This window comes from Silene latifolia, chromosome 2 (genome assembly GCF_048544455.1).
Source record: "Silene latifolia isolate original U9 population chromosome 2, ASM4854445v1, whole genome shotgun sequence".
In the NCBI taxonomy this organism is placed as follows: Eukaryota; Viridiplantae; Streptophyta; class Magnoliopsida; order Caryophyllales; family Caryophyllaceae; genus Silene; species Silene latifolia.
In genome coordinates, this window is record NC_133527.1 from 151867607 (window position 1) to 151892283 (window position 24677).

At 37.2% G+C, this 24677-nt stretch overlaps 1 non-coding gene across 1 annotated transcript; it reads right to left on the reverse strand.

Moving 5' to 3' along the window:
- Positions 1 to 24331: 24331 nt before the first annotated feature.
- LOC141644662 (small nucleolar RNA R71) lies at positions 24332 to 24438 on the reverse strand. Its single transcript, XR_012544274.1, has one exon. It is a non-coding gene; the product is annotated as a small nucleolar RNA R71 (small nucleolar RNA).
- Between the last annotated feature and the right edge of the window lie 239 nt (positions 24439 to 24677).

Here is a 24677-nt window from a genome sequence, read left to right on the forward strand (position 1 = left end):
CTACCGCCCCCGTGTTGACCTTGCCCGAGGATGGAGTTGATTTTGATGTGTTTTGTGATGCTTCTAAGATGGGTTTGGGTTGTGTTCTTATGCAAAATAGAAGAGTTGTTGCCTATGCTTCGCGACAATTGAGAGTTCATGAGGTGAACTATCCCACTCATGATTTGGAGTTAGCCGCCATTGTTCATGCTTTGAAGATGTGGAGACACTACCTCATTGGAGTCCATTGCCGTATCTACTCCGACCATAAGAGTTTGAGGTATATCTTCACCCAAAAGGATTTGAATATGAGACAACGACGATGGTTGGAATTAGTGAATGATTACGACATGGAGTTGTTGTATCATGAGGGTAAGGCAAATGTGGTTGCCGATGCCCTTAGTAGGAAGTCTACTCATTCCTTGAGTGTCATTCGTGTGCTTCCCGACGACCTTTGTGCCGAGTTTCGTAAGCTAAGTTTGCAACTTGTGGAGAGTGGTTTTGATTATCTTGGTGCTATGGTTGCCGAGCCCGTTCTTCACCGAGAGATCCTTGATAGCCTTGTGGACGATGCTACCTTTAAAAGTTTTCAAGCCAAGCTTCTTGAAGGGAAAGCAAAGGATTGTGAGATTGATGCTAGAGGTTACCTTTGGTACCGAGGACGCATGTACGTACCCGATACCGTTGATTTGAGGAAGAGAGTTCTAGACGAAGCTCATCTATCCCCTTATTCGATTCACCCCGGAGGAGACAAGATGTATAAAGATTTGAAGCTTCAGTTTTGGTGGCCTAACATGAAGAATGACATTATGTCATATGTTGGAAGATGTCTTACTTGTCAACAAGTGAAGATTGAGCATAAGAGACCCGGTGGTTTGCTACAACCGTTGGATGTTCCTTTATGGAAGTGGGAGTCCATTTCCATGGATTTTGTGATGGCTTTGCCTAAGACCGTTGGTGGAAAGGATGCCGTATGGGTTGTTGTGGATAGGTTGACCAAGTGTGCTAGGTTCATCCCTATCAAAGAGACTTGGAGTTTAGACCGTCTTGCTAGTGCTTATGTTGAAGAGATCGTTCGTTACCATGGTGTTCCTAAGGAGATCATTTCGGATCGTGACCCGAGGTTTTGTTCAAGATTTTGGAAAGCTTTGCAAGATGCTATGGGTAGTAAGTTGTTGATGAGTACCGCTTTTCATGCCGCTACCGATGGACAATCCGAGAGGACAATTCAAACTCTAGAAGACTTGTTGCGTGCTTGTGCCCTTGATTTTCATTATAGTTGGGAGAAGAGCTTACCTTTGGTGGAATTTTCTTACAACAATAGTTATCATGCTTCTATCAAGATGGCCCCTTATGAAGCCCTTTATGGAAGGAAATGCCGTAGTCCAATTTGTTGGGACCAAGCAAGTGATGTTCGTGATCTAGGACCCGACAAGTTAGCCGAGACGATTGATCAAGTGAAGCTCATCCGTGAAAGAATGAAAGCCGCCCAAGATCGACAGAAATCTTATGCCGATGTTCGCCGTCGACCCTTGGAGTTTGAAGTTGGAGATAAGGTGTTCTTGAAAGTGTTCCCCGATGAAAGGAGTAAAGAGATTCGGAGTTAAAGGGAAGTTGAGTCCGAAGTACATTGGACCGTATGAAGTGATAAAAAGGATTGGTGCCGTGGCTTATAGATTGGATTTGCCCCCGAGTTTGGGTAAAGTGCATGATGTCTTTCATGTTTCTCAACTTAGGAAGTACATTAGCGACCCTAGTCATGTGTTGCAAAATGAGATTCCCGAGCTTGAGCCTAGTCTTTCTTTCGAGGAGAGACCGATTCGTATCTTGGATAAGAAGGAGAAGAAGCTAAGGAGCAAAGTGGTGCCCTTGGTGAAGGTTTTGTGGAAGTGTGGTGATGTAGAAGAAGACACTTGGGAGCCGGAGGCTTCCATGCGTGTCAAGTACCCTAGTTTGTTTTCTTAAGGTAATACCTTTTCGTTTCAAGTTTCGAGGGCGAAACTTTTTAAAAGGAGGGATGATTGTAACACCCCGCGCTTTCCTTATATTTTTAAATAAACTTTTAAGTAATTCTTATTAAATAATTATTATTTAAAGCTTATTTTCATAAAATATAGCCGTAGCCGTGTAACGGTAATAATAGTGTAGATTTTAATAATACTATTCTCCGACTCGAGTTATAGTAGACTCGGGACGAAAATTCTAGTGGATACCGACTCATTTTGAGTTATTGGGCTTAACTTGACTCATGGGCCTTTTTCCCCTCTTTTCTCTACACAAAACCTCACCTAAACCTCACAACTTCATCTCCCTCACTTGTAATTTCTGAAATTTCCCAACCACCACCCCACCATTGTTGAACCTTCCCTTACTAACCCTAAAATCACCATAGCTCACTCAATTCTTCACCAATCTCGTTCCTTTTCGCGCCATTCTCTTCCTTTTCTCATTCCCCTTCTTTCTAAGTAAGAAAGTTACCATCTTTTCCTCTATTTCGAAATTCTCATCTTACAAGGATGTGGATTCTTGACTTAATACCTTTATTTTTGTGTTTAGGGGAGAACTTGGACAACCCGGAGGAGGATAGCTACCTCATTGACGAGTCTTTAGAAGATTGAAGTGCAAAAAGGTAACGGTGATGGGTTACTCGACTTTTATGTTAAAATTGTGTGAATTGTGTAGTATTAGACTCACATGAATGTTAAATTTGATGTCTTTCATGCCCTTTGGTGATTTGGTGTTGTGTAGAATACTTGTATGATAATTCTCACATGTTCAATGAGTAATTTCATGCCTTGTTCTAATATGGTGAAATATGAGATTGTCTTAAAGGAATCCTCCCATAATTACATGATTAAACTTCATTTTAATGATTAATGAACAACCCCATATGTTAATTACATCTTAAAAGTGGTAATTTTATGAGTATTCATCATATTGGAGAAGTATGAAATGATTAAATGAAAGATGGTTGAATTTGGAAGACTTTAGATGAGTGTTTGATGCATTCTCGCGTACAGAGATCCTCTGCCGGTGGGCCGGCAGCCGGCCTACCCAACCGGCAGCGCGTACATGAGATTTTGGTGTCTTTTATAATAGGGTGTATCCCCTGCCGGTGGGCCGGCAGCCGGTCAACCGGCAGAGAATACACAATGTGAAATGTTGAAGTTATTTGACTATAGCTCGGATCCTCTGCCGGTGGACCGGCAGCCGGCCACCCGGCAGAGAATACGCATTGAATATTTTTGACCTTGTTTCCTTTAGTTTGAATCCCCTGCCGGTGGGGCGGCCGCCACCCGGCGAGAGAATACACCCTCACCTAATTTTGACATTGTTTTCCATAGCATGAATCCTCGGTGGGGGCGGCAGGGTGCCCACACCGGCAGAGAGTACCTGATGTTTCTCATACCTTTATACTTATGCATGCTTCACATGAATTGCTTACGTTATGTTTGTTCAATCTTTTCCACTCGTATTTGTGACCCGAGTGTGACGTTTTACATTGTGAGACTACTCGACTTTCCCTATTTACCCCTTTCGGACCTTTGGTCACGAGTGTGAGCCATGTTTCCGGATTGGGTTATCTTTCCTTCTTTGGACCTTTGGTACGAGTGCGTGCCATGTTTCCGAATTAGGATATCCTTCCGCCTTTCTTCGGACCTTTGGATACGAGTGCGTGCCATGTTTCCGATTAGAGGTTACTCGACCTTTGGATACGAGTGCGTGCCATGTTTCGAGTCTTGGATACGATTTGGTATCGTTTGTCGAATCGGGTGTCGCCCATCCCGAGAGTCCGGATCTAGGTTTAGACTAGGACCGTATTATGATCGTCGTCCTACCAAGAGGTTGGAGTCTAGAGGGTTGTCTTGTTTGAGTCTATACTTTGTAATTTGTCTTACATTTGAGCTGAGTCAATATTTGACCGTTGGACCTAATTATTCTTCTCACATTTATGCATAACTACTCTTATTGCTTTTTGTATACTAATCATGATTTCCTTGTTACCGTAAGTATTTATCCTCATGCTTGTTTGTTTAATTACATTCCTAATTACTTGTATTTTGACATATTGTGGCTGGGAGAACCTGAGTTACTCCCCCTGATCGTGGCTTTCATATTTATTATGAATGACAGGTTGGTGATGAAGCTTAAGTGGGCAAGACCGTGTGAGCTAGCGAGTTCTTACCTTGGACCTTATTTAGTTATCACATAATAGACTCACCTACTTTTCGAATCTATGTTAATTCGTGGGATATCTTTTCCCCAATAAATAGACTTGTATTGTAAACTTAAAGCTAACTATCTAAACTTATTTATCGTGTTGGTGATACCTCGCGTTGGACTTCATTAGAAGTCTTAAAAGTTTTAAAAAAATCGTGTTTCCGCCACGATTTACTAGTTATATTTAATTGCCTCAACGAGGGGTGTCACAGTATGACCTATTTGGCCGAGTAAGCTGAGACCAGAAAACTGTAGTATTACAGTCCTCCCTGCTTAAAACGAACTTCGTCTCCGAAGTTCACACCATACCTGATACAACATGCGAAAACCAACCTACTAACCATGTAACTCGAAACAACACCCAACTCAAAAGACACTAACGATGCACCCAACCATAACCAACTATGTTCACACAAATCGAAACACAACCATACCGACCTCAAAACTATCTCAAAATACATGGGATCATCTCCTACCCCCCTTAAAAGACAAAGGTTATGACCCCGTAACTAAACATACCTGCTCAAAAAGGTGTGGGTAGCGTTCCCTCATTGCCACTTCCGGCTCCCAAGTGGCTTCTTCTACATTGTGATTAGACCATAGCACCTTAAGCACGACGGTTTCACGATTCTTTGTCTTGCGCAGCTTACGATCCAATATCTCCTTTGGTACCTCCGCATAAGTTAGAGCTTCATCCAACTCGATATTCTCAACCTACAGCACATGTGAAGGATCACTCACATATTTCCGAAGATGTGACACATGAAAAACATTATGCACCTGATCGAGAGATGGTGGTAAAGCTAGCCGATAAGCTACCTCACCTACCGGATCCAAAATATCATATGGACCGATGAATTTCTGACTCAAATTCTCTCTCTTGCCAAATCTCATGACGCCGCGCATAGGTGATACTTTCAAAAGAACCTTATCAACCACCTCAAACTCGATATCCATGCGATGCAAGTCTACATAACTCTTTTGCCGATCTTGGGCTGCTTTCATCTTTTGTCGAATCAAGTTTACATGTTCAATCATATCTTGCACCATCTGTGGTCCTAAAACCACAGCTTCAGCGCTATCATCCCAACACACCGGACTCCTACACTTCCTCCCTTACAACGCCTCAAAAGGTGTCATCCCAATGCTCGTGTGATAGCTGTTGTATGAAAACTCTATCAGATCAAGTCTCTATCCTCCCAACTCCCACCAAATTCAATCGCACAAGCTCGCAACATGTCTTTTAAGGTCTTGATAGTCCTTTCAATTTTACCATCTATCGTAGGATGAAACGCCGTTCTCATCTTTAAAGTAGTCCCCATCAATTCCTGTAACTCTTGCCAAAACCGTGATATAAATCTCGCATCTCTATCTGAAATAATATCCTTTGGTACCCCGTATAACCGTACCACATACTTTCTGTACCCAAGAGCCAGTTGAATCTTACTCTAAGTATCTTTCATTGGAATAAAATGCGATGACTTTGTCAGACGATCGACGATTACCCAAATCATATTGTTACCCTGCTGAGTTCTCGGTAATCCCACGATGAAATCCCTAGAAATCGATTCCCATTTCTATGCTATTCCGGTATCTCAAGTGACTGAATCTTACCTTGTGGTCTCCGTTGCTCCCCCTTTACCCTCTGGGAAGTCAAACACCGACCCACAAATTCTGCTACTTCTTTCTTCATACCCGGCCACCAAAATGTCTTCTTCAAGGCCTTATAAAGCTTATCACCTCCCGGATATACCGAATAAGGAGTACAATAAGCCTCCGTCATAATCAACTTCTTTAACTCGGTATCATTAGGCACACACCACCTCCCATCGTATCGAACACTCCCATCTGCATTGATAGAAAATCTCGAAACTGTACTACTCCCTACCTTTGCTTTCCACTCCGGAATCTTGGGATCAAGTATCTGTTTCCTTTTGATGTAATCATAAAGTTTAGGTTCGATAGTCAAATCACTGATGACATGCCCCTTGCGAATCATGTGAATCCCCATCTTAGTCATCTCTTCCTTCAATTTTATCAGTGACATGGCAGTGCATAGCGAATCCACACTCTTTCTACTCAAAGCCTCTGCCACCACATTGGCCTTTTGCTCATGATAGACGATCTCCATATCATATAGTCCCCAATCAACTCCATCCACCTTCTCTGACCCATGTTCAGCTCCTTTTGAGTGTAGATGTACTTCAGGCTCTTATGATCTGAAAACACTTCAAGCTTGCCCCATATAAATAATGCCTCCAAATCTTCAGAGCAAAGACAACAGCTTCAACTGCCTCGAAGCTTAGGTAATGACCTTTCCATTTTGCATCAAAACACAACCCAACCTATTTTTCGAAGCATCGGTCTCGAAGTTCTCACTTCCCTCAAGCAAAGCTAGAACGAGAGCTGTAGTCAAATGCTCCTTTAATGTTTGGAACACCGTCTCACAACTCTCATCCCAACGAAATCTGGTCTCTTTTCTCATCAAAGCTGTCATAGGTCTAGCGATCTTAGAGAAATCCTTCACGAACCTCATGTAATACCCAACTAAACCCTAAAAACTCCGAATCTCAGCAACATTCTTCAGTGCTTCCCAGTTTGACACCGCCCTAATCTTACTAGGATCCACCGTTACACCATATTTTGAAATTACATGACCTAGAAAGGCCACTCTCTTCAACCAGAACTCAGAATTGGATAACTTAGCATATAGATGATTATCTCGCAAAGTCTGCAGTACAAACCTCAAATGCTCCTCGTGATCTTCCTTATTTTTAGAATAAGCCAAGATGTCATCGATGAAAACCACCATAAACCTGTCCACAAACGGACTAAAGATTCGGTTCATAAGATCCATGAACACTGTCGGTGCATTAGTCAACCCCAATGGCATCACCACATACACATAGTGACCATACCGTGACCGATAAGCTATCTTGGGAATATCCTCTTCCGCAATCCTCAACTGAAGATAACCCGACCTCAGGTCAATCTTGGAAAACACTCCGGTTCCACTCAACTGGTCATACGATCATCAATCCCCGGCAAAGGATATCTGTTCTACACGGTAACATGGTGTAGCTCTCTGTAATCGATGTACAACCTCATACTATCGTCCTTATTTTTCATGAATAGAACTGGTGTACCCCAAGACGATACACTATATCGGATGTATCCCTTATCCAACAACTCGTTCAGCTGCTTCTTCAACTCTTCCAACTCTGTTGGTCCCGTACGGTAGGGAGCCTTAGATATAGGTCCCGTCCGCTGTTTAAGCTTAACACTGAAATTAATGTCCCTCTTAGGAGGTAACCCTGGTATGTCTTCTGGAAAGACAACACTGAACTCACTAACCACTGGTAACTCTGCTACTGCTAATGGCTCCCCCACCAGAATATCCCTCACATGGCAAAGAATCATAAGACACCCGTTCCTCAAACATTACTTTAAAGTCATAACTGCAATCATCTTCACCTTGGGTTTACAACAAACCCCCAATATGACACTTTGACTCCCTTAGGCCCCTTTAAAGACACTTTCATTTGACGACAGTTGATCTTAGCCTCATACTTACCCAGCCAATCCATTTCAACTATGACCTCAAACCCATCCATAGGAAACTCAAGCAAATTAACTTGTAATTCCACTTGCCCAACCACCATAGACACCTGTTTATACAAATTGTTATAAGACACTGACTCTCCTGAAGATATAAACAAATTATCCCTTACCAACACATGCTCCCCAAAACCTATAGTTAAGACATGACCCCTAGACACCAGCGATTGGGTTGCCCTGAATCGAACAAAACGATTGTCATTTTATTATTAACAAGAAAAGTACAAGTGACATCTTGCGCATCATCCTCAGCCTCATGTTTGCCCATCATGAAGAGTTTGCCACTGTTCTTCTGACCTCCTCCCTTGATCGTAGTCGCTAAGGTAGTAGGCTTAGCCACTTTGGTCTCGTCGTCACTTTCGTTATTCGGGGCGCGATAGGATCCACCATTATTGCGATTTTAGCCGCCATTGTTGTTGCCCTGACCTCCTTGGTTGTTCCATGACCCAGCTGGCTTATTACTCGCCAAACTCTGGCTCGGATTTTGTGAGTAATTCCCCGGATAAGATCTCGGAAAGCCTCCTCCTCCCCTTACAACACTCGTACACTCGTACTGTTTGTGATCTGACCCACCACTTAACATAACTAGGTCGAACTATCGTTCATACTCCGACCACCTCTTCCCTATGCACGAGATCCCCCACTATAACTAGACCCTCCTAAATAAGTTCTACCTTGGCTGTGGTTACCACGCTTGTGGCTTGATTGGTTGCCACCCTCACTCTCAGCTTTCCTCTTCTCATTCCCCTTTTCCTTGGCCTCCTGTATGCCCCGCTCTATTATAGACATCTTTCAGATCAGAGATCACCGTGGCTGGTAGCTTTTCCATAATCTTCAGCGCTAGCCCTTTTCTCAAAACGGAGAGCCAAACTCCGTTGACTCAGCTGCATGTCTTCCGCATAGTGCGATAGTTCGTCTAGTTAGGTTTGATCTTAGGCATATAAGGTAGTGGTGATACGCTATACATAGTACCGTGGAGGCAGTGGTTATATACTCCACACCGTTGTAGGCGGTGGTAATACGCTCCGTTAGTTAGAGACAATAGGTATACGCTCATGCAGTTCGGGGTAGTGGTGATACACTCTAACGGCGATCACTCTATTTGCATGCTTTGACGCTAGTATTTGTGCCTTATGTTGCCACGAATCATGTGTCACCTATGGCCTTATAAGTGTTCATGGTCTAGAAGATTTCATGATCTAGTGGTTATATATTGTCTAGGTTTCCATAACTGCACTAACCTGAGGTTGACAATCCCGTGGTAAGTTTGATTGCATGCTATGTGGCATAGATTGCTCACATGTCATATGTCTACTTTCAGTTGTTACTGATTGTTAGTTAATTCAGCGTCTTGTAAACATGACTAGGAGGACATCTATTTACTCCCACCTTATTGTTGCCCCCTTATCAGGTTGTTCAGTTCCAACTGTTGATTGGATGATGTTTAATCGGTACGTAGTGTGTAGCGAGTTGAATAAATAATTTAGGAATTCGATTTCAGTTGAAAAACTTTAATATTGTAGTTCCTTTTATTTATTGGATTTAGTATAGATCCGGAGTGGTCGAGTGTTTCTGCCACCTTGACCTTATTGTTACAACTATTAGACACTAATTATCTATTATTTATTTAATATTTTTTTTATTACATTAATTTTGGTTGTTACACTTTCAGCCTTTGGATTCCAGCCTCAGTTTGAATTATTTGTCTTCTAGGGTTTGCATTTCAGCAAGTCAATTTTTGGCCGACTCTAATTGTTGTTCAATGGTTAAATTTGTCATTGTTCAAGGCTCTTAAAAATCGTGGTTATGTTTGTGGAAAAAAAAGAGGGATTTATGAGCTAGATGGCTCATGGTGGGGCGCTAATTATTTTGGGTGTATTTTACGCAAAGTGGGATATAACCAGGAGAGTTTTGGTGGAGTTATATAACTCAATCAATAACTATTTGGATGCATGAATTATTGGTCAATGAAACCTTCTCTAGAAAATCTTCTCTAAAAACTCTCTCCAAAAAACCCTAACTTCCACCAATCATACGGGTTGGTTTCATCTATAATTAGTTGATGGTAAGGTGCAAAATTGTATCATTCATCTTTCAATAAATAGTGTGCGTACCTATCTTTTATCTAATAAAAGTCTCTTTTTTGTTGAGATTCGTTTTTCAGTCCCTTGTTTTGGGTGTTTTATTTCCATTTATTCATGATTTTAGTTTCATCAGTAATATACAAAAGAGTAGTTCGTTGATAGATCGTCGTATATTCTTTCAAAGGATACATGTTATTTGTCAACTATCTTTTGAACCAGCAAAAAGTAAACCTTCTCTAGCTCATAATGAATCAAATGAATGATCCCCTCAAAAGCTGCATGAAGATAGTGGTACAAGGATGGGCTGAATTTTTTCAGCTCATGTTTTGAGATCCCTAATTTATAAGAGAATTATTTTGCATCACAAATTCTTATTTCAGACTGACACTTTTCGTCTTATTTTTCAGACGGGCATAAGTGATCATTTTATAGTTAAATATAACCACAATGGTATAGGCAGGGTTACAGCTTATGGTAACTGGTTTTTCAATAGTGGTCACATTTAACTGTAAAATCGTTATAAAATCCCGTCTTATTATTTCAGACCTAAAAGACCCGTCTGAAGCAAGACGCACTGATTTTGCTTTGGTTTCTATTAGATTGGTTTTAGATTATGCATATCCTTTGTAAGTCTCGTAAGGTGTTCTATTAATGAATTGTTCTTTTGTTTAAAAAAATAACTATTTGAATGCAAAGTTGAACGTAAAAAAAAAGTAAAGTAAAATACAATAATGGAAAAGGAAAGCAACACAATAATTTTAACGTGAAACCCTTAAATGGGAAGAAAACCACATATAAAAATTGTTGAATATACGTGGAATGGATAAAGTGAACTCCTTTACCTTGGTAAATAGTAAGTATATATTAAAATCAAACACCAATATACATCACAAATGTCCTCTTGTATCAGGATCGTATCAAAAATAAAGAATAGAAAAATACAGAGCACCTAACAAAGTCTAGCATGCTATCTTTGCTAACCACTCTGACTCTTTCCTTGTCAATTTACCAGCATTCTTGGACCAAAACCGAGACAAAACTTCCTTAAGAACTTGTTTCACCAACACAAGCGGATGAATGACAACCTGATCAACCCGTGCCTTATTGCGAGCTTTCGAGATTGCATAGACAATAGCTACCTGACCTGAGCACATCAGCTTCTTCTGCATCCTTGAAACCCCATGATGTTTACTAAACCAGTAGGATAGTTCACGAGCAGGGAATGAGAATTGCAGTTGCTACTGCAACAAATTAATACACTGCTCACTAAAACAACAATCATAAAAAAGGTGTGTATGAGATTCTGGGTCAGTACCACACAAAAAGCAAGTAGTATCAAGTCCACATCCCATCTTAACTAGTCGATCTTTTGTCAGGAGTCTTTCTTTCATTACAGCCCAAAATATAAAGGAGGTCCTAGGAATGTTCATGGAATTCCAACAGGTGTATCTCCACAGATTTTGGACTGTGAAGCTGTCAACCAATCATAGCACTACTACAGATACAGGCTATAACAACGGTCAAAAACCGTTGTTATATAAAAAAGCGGACGTTGTTAAAGCGTCAGTTGTAAAAGGTTTTAACAACGGTTGGTTTTCTTAAGGAAACCGTTGTTAAAAATATTAACAACGGTTTTAAGTATAAAAACCCGTTGTGGAAAGTGTGACTCAATTTTGGGGGGAAAGTTATAACAACGGGTTTTAATATACAAAACCGTTGTTATAACTAAAGACAACGGATTGTTTGTAAATAACCGTTGTTGTTTGTTCTTAAAAAATAAAAAAAATTAAATTAAATATTACTAGATGCATGCATAATTACAACCCGTTAGAATTCCGATGCATGCATTATTACTGACATTACTGTGCATATGAACGGACAATATGGAATAAGAAGGGTTAGTAATAAGATTCGAAGCAGCATTGAGAGATATGATGATGATTATGGCACAACTTCCTAACATATATATTAATTAAAAAACAACTCAACCCACACATTGCTTAGTATAAATACATTGCATTATCTCAACTAACATTTCCATTATCTCAATATATACATCTCCAAACCCTAACTGCTAAAACAAACTCCAAATAAATAACTCTACTTAATCTTTCAAAACAAACTCCAAACTCGAACAAAATGAATGATTTCATCCTTAAGACTCTTACTATGATCGAGAACAACAACAGCTTCATCCGCCGGTTGCTCCATATTGAGGAAAGTTTCAGGAGCTACCTTGCGGATGCTCGATCCGTCTTGAAGCACGCCAAAGAAGATGGCTTGACGGAGGAGCGCGGCGATTGCGGCTATATGACGATATAGCAACTGCTGAACGGAACCTCCAAATAGCCAAGGAGGAGAGGACGGATACGATAGAGGAGAATAAGATCCTCTATGAAAATATAAGAATTGCATTTTTATATATGTAATTTTTTTCTAATTTATGTATTTATAAATATATATATATATATATATATATATATATATATATATATATATTAATTATGTTTATCTTGCTTCTTCATCTTGCTTCTTCATTGTTTTACTAACTAATTATGCGAACAATACTTAAACAAATAACATAATGGTCGATAAAAACACATACATGCAAAAGAAATAAATAGAAAAAGAAAATAATGACGATGAAACTAACAGTGACGGCGAGATTTACCTGATAAATACATAACGTAAGAGACAATGAAATCAACAGTGACGGCGAGAAGATAAAGCGACGATGAGAAAGAGAGAAAGAGAAAGTGTTTGTTTTGTGTTTGTGTTTGTCTGCTGTGTTTGTGTTTGTGTATTAAGGGTTGTGTTTTGTGGCTGCAGCAGACTTGTGTTTGTGTGGTTTATAGTATGGAAGGTATTGACAACGGTTATGAAACAACAACCGTTGTGAAATATGTTTTAACAACGGTTGTAAAAAACACCCGTTGTCAAATATGTTTTTACAACGGGTTACAAAAGTAACCGTTGTGATTACTTTTCACTAACTTTGCGCCAATTTTGCGCCAAATTATTAACAACGGTTGTGCATGTGTGACCCGTTGTTAAAACTAATAACAACGGTTTTTATAACCATACCCGTTGTAATTAATTTTAGTAAAATTCGCGCCATACATTCTACAACGTCTATTGTGATTTTCGTGAATAATCGTTGTTAAAGGGGCGTTGTAGTTGCCTGGATTTGTAGTAGTGTAGCCTCCTGCAACAGTATACTCTTTATCCTCTCCCAACCATTTCCCTGAGGTGTATGCAGGTGCAAAAGTTTTCATTAAGTGGGAAATTTTTCTCCAAGACCAGCTACAGTCACTAGGTGGCTCATAGCTAGCCCAATCACCTCCTTTCATATAAACATGATGATTTGACCAATATTTGAGCATATTTAGTCCCCGAATTAGCCTCGTTCCTATGCTTTTTAATGCATAATAGGGTCATTTACTATCTTTAGTCCTTTTTTTTGCATATTCTTTGAGGTATTGTTTCCTTGGAAGGAGAGGAGTGCAAACCTTGCATTTTAATGGCAAAATGGAGCTAAATTGATCGAATCTAATGACCAAGCATCAAAGTGAAGACAAGACTAGAAGGCCTTTGTAAATAATGGGCAATGATGAGGACGATCCTCGCATCTCCGACAAGATCCTTGAGGATTGTTGGAAGAAGAAAAGAAGAAAAGAAGAAAAGAAGAAAAGAAGAAAAGAAGAAAAAGCTTGCTGAACTAGAATCCTACCGTCGCAGCATCGGGACGCTCGTCCAACCTCCACAATCCGAGCGTCCCTCTAGCCTGCCCGCTCGTCCAACACCTCCACAATCCGAGCGTCCCACCTTCCTGTCTGCTCGTCCAACCCCCACAATCCGCTCGTCCCGACCCCTTGGCCGCTCGGATTATCATCCAGTACAGCACGCCTTCTCCTTGTTCTACTCGGGATGCACATATTTCTGAAAGACTAGAAAAAAGGAGACTCGCATCTTTCTTCGAGAGGAGCATTTCCTCAACTTTTCTTAAGGGTCTTAATCGTCATATAAGCCCTTAGTAACCCTAATTTATGTACCTAATCCCCACTATAAATACCCCATTGTACTAATTAGATTAGCATCAATCCTTAATATAATTTATGTTCTTCTAACCTCTCTTTAATCTTGTAATCAACTTTTAATTAGGCATTAATAAAAATATCCTTTCCTTAATTTCTCTATTGTTCATCATTTATTTTGGGTAATTGAAGATTATTTGGGGTTTATTTGGAGGATTCACAACCTTCCAATCATTCATCAAGTACTTCTATTATTCTTTGCTTATTATTTTGGAATCATCATGTTGGGAAATGTGTCCTCAACAATAGTGCGATCACATGATTTAAATATCATTATTAAATCTCATTTTAAGAATACATGTGGGATGTAATATTTTACAGTCAACTGGTCCACACATATCGGTAATGATTGGTGACTAGAGTTTGACATTCTTCGTCGGCAACGGTCGTCGTGATCAGTTGATCCCCTTAGGTCATACCTATAGGGAAATACTCTTAATTGATTATTTATTTAATCGTATACCGATACGAGTTAATTAAATTGCTTAAAATTGACGGATGATTTTGTGAGTATAATTTACGTATCTTATTGTAAATATGATTAAATGAGACACGGTCTAAGTAATCGAATTGTTTTATTACTTAGATGAAATCATTGTTTACAGAAACAATTGAAACGGAATGAATAAATTATTATAAATACATAATGTTGTAATTTATAATTTGGAAACATTTTGGCACGAGTAATTACGAATTACTAGTCAATTTTGTAAATGACATATTTTATGAGTATGTTGATTTTTAATATGTTAAAAATACATTACATTGTGACATGTCATGTAACATATTACATGTGACAAAATTGACAAATGACAAAATAAAATGGACCATCCATTTTATTATGAAAGTGCCGAAATTAGAGGGAGTGTTGGGTTAATATTGTGTTTTCATATTAGTAGAAAACATAATTATTAAAGACTACCTACTAGCCTTGCAAGCCTAAGCTTTCGAGAAGAGCAAAAACAAAAGGCATTGGGCATACTATCCAATGCTCTTTTTCGGCCACCCACAAGAAAGAGAGAAGAGCTTTTCTCTTTTACATTATTATTCATTCTTCCCATCTAATTTTCTAGAGTAAGAAAATGCAATAAAAACTCTCTACAATTTATGATAATTCTAGAGAAATAAACTCACATACACTCCCTCTTGACCGAGATTTTCAAGAGTAAAATGCAATTTATTTGTGTCAATTTTATAGTAAAACTAATATTATTACTAGATCTAAATAATATTAGTTATTAAGAGATTTCCTTGGGTATATGCTTTTGGGAGGGATTCTATACTTGAATCCTTGTTCTTCCATTTGGAGAGCTCAAGAACAAGTGAGTAGGTGAACTCACTTGTGCCCATAAATCCGAAAATCACAATGTAAGATGATGGTTTCTTCTTTATATTGTTTATTAGTTTGCATGCATAAGATCACTCATTAATTTTATGACAAATTAAAATAAAATATATATGAGTATGTTAGTAATGAGATCTACTTTTCCTTCAATCGATATCAAGAGCCAAGGTTGTTTGCATGCAAATCGGTTAAAAGTTTTTCCGAGTTATAAAGATTAACATATAAAACTTGTAAAATTTGTGTTATTATGATATATCACGAAATTAATTCATGCATGTTAAAATTTCTGGTCCTAAAATGTTTTAGGATATTTTGGTTAATTTTACGGATTTTTATTGTTCATATTATACAATAATGGCATTTAAATATGATTTTATGAGTAAAAATGTCATTTTTGGTCTAAAATTAGCTGTACTTCGAATTTTCCAGTGATTTTTGGATATGTTGTCACATATATTATTTTGAGATAACCTGTAAAGTTTCATAATTTTTGGACTTTTTATGCTCGAAAAATGGATTTTTCATTATTAAATTCGGATTTAGGTGAAAAATGGGTTAATATGAGTTAAATTTCGAATCTGGTCATGGAAAATTAATATGTTGTCACATGGAAAAACGTCTAATGTTGCATTTTATGATCTTTTTCAGATCTAAAATTGAAAAGTTAATGAATATAATTTTTCCATGTTTTTATGATTATTTTATTAAAAACCGATAAACCGCAACATTGTTTTTCCGGAAAATTTCGAAATTTTTAACCTAAGTTTTTGAACATTATGAATGTCATGGTATTTTTCCAGAATGTTCATGATTTTAAATTTCAAATTTTGAATTTATTTGAAATTTTTGTGATTTATTTGAAGTTTATAGTTTTTATTGTAATTTTGGGTCCATTAATGAACAATTTTAGAAATATGAGTTAATTATGGTCAAGTAATTAGTGAAGACTAATTTTGAGTACTAAGTGGTTAGGGTAATTAACTTGTGCATAAATATGAATTTATGTAATTTTTGTGATTACAAAACGTTGAATCACGCAAATCCGTAAAAACCGTGTAATATACGATATTGGCTCCTTAAAGGCGATTTAGCATAAAATTGGGCATGTTCATACATATTATAATGCTGCATTTTATTTATGATTGTCATAATTTTAATTTATATATTTTTTGAATTATGTAATTTTACTTAGTATGGCCTTAGATTTTAATTGGTATTTCCCGAAATGTATGGGAATATCGATTCGGTTGTAATTTTATTGTGATCTCGTATCACCGTTTTGTAATTTAATAGATTTATTTTATTTTAGTTACAAATGTATAATAGGAAATTATGTAATTTATTATGTAATTTTATTCATTCCGGAGTTCCCAAAGACGGATTTCTTCAAGAATGGCGATACATAAAGACGGTGTTACCTCGAGATGTGTGCCACAACCGAAGTTCAAGGGACCAATGGAGTTGGTTTCCGAATATGTAATAGTTAAATAGTTTTTCTATTTTAGGAAAGGTCATACTAGGATTTTATTTAATTTATGCTTTGCATTTTATTTATATGTTGCATGCATCGCTAAATCGCCATAACTAAAACATGCATCATCTTTTTATCGAGTTTATCGACCGTGTCAATTACAATTATCGTAGTTCACCGCTTTAGTTCACTTAAAACGTGATAGATAATAAATTGACATGACCTCTCGCTAAAATAAACAATTGAGACTTAGCCTTACCAAATAATAGAAACCATGAAAACCTATTTCGCGAGGGAGTGCACTCGGCTACCCCGCGGTACAAACCTTGTTACGTAGGGGAAGTGGGTGATAAATGTCTATCCACCGAATTCATGTTGATGAGGGTTTCATCGGCTACCCCGTGCCCAAGTTAATGTGAATTTGGATCATGGACACATTTATTCGAAATTTGGGTTGAACTCAACAAAAGTAATTGATAAGGGTTTCATCGGCTACCCCGTGCCCTTGTCGGATGTGTTTTGGGCTAAAGATAAAGGTTAATGTAATTTTATCGACCGAGAGTTCTAAAAGTAGAATCGATTAAAGAGTTAATCCATCGAGTTATATTGATAAGGGTTTCATCGGCTACCCCGTGCCCAAGTTAATATGAATTTGGATCTCGGAATCATTTATCATAGTTGGGTAGAGGTCACTATGTAAATGTTTTACTTGTTATTTACAAGTATTAATAAAACGATAAATGTCAAGTTTTCCACTATTCCGTTATCATATTGTTCTATTTCTTTACCATAATTCATATACGATATCATTTCGATTTTTGATTCAAATCTCCATTAAAACATCGTAACTAAAGACAAAATTTGATTTTTCTTCTAAAACCTCAAATGAACCATTGCTAAGGATCTCTTGTGGAGAGTATAGATTAAAGTTATTCATTATCAAACAGGTTTTTGATTCTTGACTAACACATCTACTTACAATGAATTGTTTCTAATTTTGGTAACTAGATTTGTTGGAAATCAAAATTGACCAAAATAACGCAACCACTTCAATGAAAGTTTTAAGACTAAAACGAACAAATGAAGAGTAATCTTCATGAATTCAATTTTGCTTCTCAAAGCAAAGGATCATTGAAATGAGTAGGAGCATTCTCTTAAACCGTTAAGATGAGAACGAGGTTCAAGAAGTAAAGATAATAATGGAATTGATACAAGGTAATGTTAAAAGTAAAGTTATTGAGAAATGACGATACTAAACCTATCAATCCCGACCGATAAAGTTTCCATTGTCTTAAATGTTAGACACGAGAAAGGAAACTACCCCAAATTATTGAAGAATCAACAAGTTAGTTGTGGGACATCTAATGTGACCTTCTTCGTTAAATGTTTATTTTGCTAGTATTACTTCGTCAATATTAGAAACCGGTGGTGGTTTTCATCATTTGTACTTGATACAAAGGATGATTAGAATATGACGACTAACAATAATAATGTTGAGAGTTAGAGTCATTGTGTACTAAATCTAGTTTTTCGGGTTTGGAGTTGTACTTAATTGTGACTATTAAGTACATAAACTCTAAATAAGAATACAAACTTGTTAAGATACAAAAGAGGTTTCACTTTTGTGACCCTATACACCACGATTTGATGTATGGCTAGCCCATTATCAAGGTGATAATATTCTAAACCAAAGTAGAATGATATATCATGAAGATGATGCAAGACTTAAATTGGTAACCCAAGATCAAACCTTAGTTTCTGGAATGATGAACGCAAAGAGTTATCGAGTACTCTTGAAACCATTAGATTGTTAATGGTATATGCGTATCTTGTATTCAAAGCAAGATATCTCGTGCCTTTTGGTTGAAAAGGAGATCGAGGTTGTAAATCATTGATCCAAAATAGGTTGATCATTTTCTTTTACCAACAATTTAAGTTGACGCTAATGTGTTCACTTAATAAGGTAAATAGAAAAATCTTTGAAGAAGTTTAAAGAGTTCAAGGAATCGCGATTTAGTCGTGATGGGATTATCAAAGTGAAGACTTTGATATAAGCCAAAGGAAATGTGATATAGTATCACAAGTTAATCTCTCTTAGCACGCATTATGGAATAATGTGTGATTGGATAAGAATTCAAACGCTATTCAATATGGTTTGAACTTCGATCAAGTTACTTTGAGTCACTTGATCCTTTTTGGGGACTTTATCATTTTGTCTAAATTATTTTTCCACTAAATCGAATCATATGAGATATGAAATGGTAAGGGTACCATGTTTGTAAGTTTTCACAAGAAACAGATGCTCATTTTTCCCTTTCAATTATCACGAGAACGACGGGTTTGCGGCTCGTGAAGCTGTCTTTCTAAAATACAAGTTTATTTCTAGAAGACAGAGTGGGAGAAATTATTCAAGAGCCACAAAGAATGCCACAAAGATTTTATGTCGCAAGAAACTGGTCTTTCTTGGCTACATGAGACGTTTTGTGTAAGACATTGTTTCTTCAAAACCTAGGAGGTTAAATTCGTCACTTGTTAAAGATGATGAATTCATGCTACTTTTAAGAAAGTAAAGAGCTTATAACTTACAAAAGAAATCGTTTGATTCAAGTTGATTACTTCTGGAAAGTAATGAACATATGACTTACATAAGAGTGTTTAAGTCACAACTCAATACAAGGCTTAGAGCCATGAAAATCAGAAATAAAAAGGCTTGATTAGTGACAAAGGGTTTTGCACTAATAAAGAGAGATTTCAAAGCAAGATTGGTTGCAAAGGGTTTTGCACTAATTGAAATGCTTAAGTCTATTTGGATCTTCTTAGGGATTGTGTTTCATTATGAGAATATGCATACAGCAAGTGAATCTAAAACCCACTTCTTCAATAGAAGGAATGTATTCAATACATGTCATGAGTTTTATAGATTCTTGCAATCCTAAGATAATGTGAAACTTAAGAGAGGATCTTAAGTAGGACATCAATGAATTAGAATCAACATTTTGATCATGTGGTAAAACATTTCTCGATAAGTCGAGAAGTTGTGTTTATACATGGAGTTTAGTGGGAGTTACGGAATTTTAATTAGTCCGATATGTGGATGACATATTGATCATTGAGAATGATTTAAGACTTTTGGATTATTATAATACATCTTGAATATCCGGTTTTATGAAGATAAATCCACATGATATTAGCATCGATAAGAAGTCTTACGTTGATAAGATTCATGACTAGTTCAATTAATTGAACATATTTGATTGATTCCATTTGCTTCCGCTGCCGGATCAATTAAATGAGTAAAGATGTATAACACTTCATATACTTTGAGTATGATGAATTGTTTTCAAAATCGAATTTAAGTAATCTTTACCAAGTAAGCCATAAAGATTACCTTTAAGTGCTTACAGAAGCATTAAGGCTATAAAGCAAAGTGTTTATGATGCAATATTGTATAAGGGTGTTACACAAGTGACAATTGACAATTGAGATTGCGCATGGTCTCCGACAAAACCATAGTCAAAACACATTAAAATGGTTAAGATACCATTGTGGCTATGTTAATTAAGAAGTAGATTTTCTAGAATCGTTCTAGGAAATATAGAACAATGAGAGATATTTATAACGGAAATTGAGTACACTTGCGATCATGAGATGTGCAAGAGGGATGGGTCCCGCACACTGTGAAAACAGTGGGAGCTATTCTTAGGCTAGAGGACCTATGTCTTGATTGGATCTCGACACGTACTCAGAAAGTTTTTTGATGCAAATGTATACATTACAAAGGAAAACGAGTATGTAGTAAGGTTGAGTAAGGTACAAGAAATTGATAAAACCTACTAACCAAAGCCTTCTCAAATGCTAAACATGATGAGTCATGTCATTTCAATTGAATTGAAATGAACAACTACGTACAAGATCAAATTAGATTATAGAACATGAAATAGTAATCAGGCATTGACTATTCATATGTGATAATCGCGTTTGTCGTTCGAGTTTTACTTTAAAACTCTTTTATTATACTTTGTTACATCCAAACGGGTTGTAAAGACAATTGAACCCCGTTAAAGTGAACACGGATTAGCATTGTATTCGCCCATAGTCACTTGTATGAGGTGACGTCTCGAAGTGACTAGAGTGTGATGCGATTGATGGCAAGTTCAAGTGCCATACAGTCATGTGAGATGACTAGTCGATCACATAGGCAGACTGTTAGGAACACTTTGTCGGGCCTTATGACCGCTTATAGAGTTCTGGCAAATTTATATATAGCCTGGTCGTGGCGAGAGCTGCTATAGTATTCTAATGAGTCGATTCTTTTGACTAAAGACTGTTCGCCTAAGATGGCACAGTTTCAGATTAACTTTGATTTGTGTTACTACGACCTTCGTAAATGGGGTCAAATGGGCATATTTTGGGTTATGATGGTTGTGGCTAGTCGAAGGGAATAAGTGCGATAGGAATTGTCCACCCCCTTGTCAGGGTTAAAACAATATCTCAGGGCCACTCGAGGAGTAATGAATCGGAAATACGTGGCCACGCTCGGAAGGTATCTATGATAGATAAATCCGGTCAATCAGTTATTCTCCAGATCGAGGAAACCACTCTCGATATGATCACTTGCAAGTACGACCTGAAAGACACCTTGCATTGAGTGGGAGATAGTAATAGGACAAGAGAATTGGTGACGCACACTTGTCGAGGACAAGTGGGAGATTGTTGGAAAATGTGTCCTCAACAATAGTGCGATCACATGATTTAAATATCATTATTAAATCTCATTTTAAGAATACATGTGGGATGTAATATTTTACAGTCAACTGGTCCACACATATCGGTAATGATTGGCTGACTAGAGTTTGACATTACTGTCGTGCGACGGTGGTGATCAGTTGATCCCCTTAGGTCATACCTATAGGGAAATACTCTTAATTGATTATTTAATTAATCGTATACCGATACGAGTTAATTAAATTGCTTAAAATTGACGGATGATTTTGTGAGTATAATTTACGTATCTTATTGTAAATATGATTAAATGAGACACGGTCTAAGTAATCGAATTGTTTTATTACTTAGATGAAATCATTGTTTACAGAAACAATTGAAACGGAATGAATAAATTATTATAAATACAGAATGTTGTAATTTATAATTTGGAAACATTTTGGCACGAGTAATTACGAATTACTAGTCAATTTTGTAAATGACATATTTTATGAGTATGTTGATTTTTAATATGTTAAAAATATATTACATTGTGACATGTCATGTAACATGTTACATGTGACAAAATTGACAAATGACAAAATAAAATGGACCATCCATTTTATTATGAAAGTGCCGAAATTAGAGGGAGTGTTGGGTTAATATTGTGTTTTCATATTAGTAGAAAACATAATTATTAAAGACTACCTACTAGCCTTGCAAGCCTAAGCTTTTGAGAAGAGCAAAAACAAAAGGCATTGGGCATACTACCGAATGCTCTTTTTCGGCCACCCACAAGAAAGAGAGAAGAGGTTTTCTCTGTTACATTATTATTCATTCTTCCCATCTAATTTTCTAGAGTAAGAAAATGCAATAAAAACTCTCTACAATTTATGATAATTCTAGAGAAATAAACTCACATATACTCCCTCTTGACCGAGATTTTCAAGAGTAAAATGCAATTTATTTATGTCAATTTTATAGTAAAACTAATATTATTACTAGATCTAAATAATATTAGTTATTAAGAGATTTCCTTGGGTATATGCTTTTGGGAGGGATTCTATACTTGAATCCTTGTTCTTCCATTTGGAGAGCTCAAGAACAAGTGAGTAGGTGAACTCACTTGTGCCCATAAATCCGAAAATCACAATGTAAGATGACGGTTTCTTCTTTATATTGTTTATTAGTTTGCATGCATAAGATCACTCATTAATTTTATGACAAATTAAAATAAAACATATATGAGTATGTTAGTAATGAGATCTACTTTTCCTTCACATCATTAGGTATAATTCTCTTAATCCCTTTTTAATTATTGTTAATCATCTTCATTTATTCATCATGTTTTGGTTTGTTAATATGATTGACAACCTTGTTAGCATGTTAAACTTGATATTGAGTGAGTAGTTTCATTAACTAGGATTAATGGGGAATTAGAGGAAACCAACATGGGGATTGATTCATGCTTAATCTAATATGCTTTCATAATTAATTTGCTTGCTTATTGTGATTTCAACTTATGCACATGTTATGTTTGATGAAATGCGAGCCTATGAATCCTTGCATTTTTTACCCATCACTTATCTTTTCAATGAGACTTGTAAGACATAAACAAACTCGAGTCTCATTAGACCATGCATATTTTTGGATAGGGAGGATTAAGTCGACTTGTAGGTGTTGTACATACTAATCGATTCGGCTCCGGGACCCAAACCTTCCTAGGGATTGTAAGATATACACTAACTCGATCCCATCACAACAATAATTGCTTGCATCTAGTTGAAAACATGTTTGTGTGATCAAATCCCATGAATCCCCTATGAACCCATGGCACCCTAGTGCTTTTAATCAATTATTTATACCTCATCTTAATCATCTTGCTTGTTCATTTACATTATTATTTAGTTTAGTGATCTTCTTATCTCAACCCAAATTGTGACACCCTTAGACACCACTACTTGAAATCGAAAATCCTACATCAATACCTGTCCCTTGGGATCCGACCTTTACTTAGCTCTTTACTAATAGTAGAGTAGTTTGTGAAGTTATAAATATTGTTTTGGTCTAGGTGCTCCTAACGACAAGTAACCGAAAAATATAGTCCGACCAAAAATGGCGCGCCGTTTTCGTGACGGTGTTAACTTGATTTGATTTTATTTGATTGTTATTAGTTGTGTCTTTCTTTACCTTGGGGAAGTAAAACTCCTCAAGGTTTGTTCTAATTGTTTTCAAGTTGTTTGATATTTTGCATGTCTAGAAGATCACAAGGTAACTTGTTACCCATTGATCACGAAATTGAGAGAACTTGACAACCAATTGAAGACTTGCTAGAAATAATTTGAGAGGTATTGGTGAGGTTGTAGATATTCAACCAAATACTATTGAGTTCATCAACCCTTTTGCAAGAGAAGGTGAGGAGAACCCAACACAAAATCAACCCACAATGCCTAAGTTTTCATCACATTCCGTACCAACCGAGGAGAACCTACCCAATGGTACTCCCACACCACAACACTTGACCGGAAATTTCATTGCAAAATCCGCATTTATCCAATTAGTCGAAAGAAGCCAATTTGGGGGGATGCCAAGTGAAGACCCTCGTTCTCACATGGAGACTTTTTGTGACTATTGTGACGCGATTTCACAAACCGGAGTGACTCAAGACCAAATTCGATGGGTCTTATTTCCTTTTTCTCTAATTGGTACCGCGAAACAATGGTTAAAAAGCCTTGATAAGGCTACACTTGGAATCGACTCTTGGAAGAAGTTGGCTCTTGCTTTCTACAAAAAGTTCTACCCTCCGGAGAAGACTAACATGCTAAGAGCTCAAATCACGGGTTTTAAGCAAAGGGACGAAGAATCTTTGTATGAAGCTTGGGAGCGATTCAACGGAACTTGTCGCTCATGTCCTCATCATGGACTTAGCGAGTGGTTCTTGGTACAACAATTTAGGAATGGTCTTTATGAAGACTCCCGAAACATTGTCAACATGGGATCAAATTATATGTTCACCGAAGTTGACGATAATCTAACTTGGAACAAGATTGAGGAAATGTCGGTCCATATATAACTCACAATATAGTACACCTCGCAAGGCTACTAGAGGAGGAAAGCATGAAGTGGACTCTATTTCTCAATTGGGTGCTCAACTTAGTGCTCAT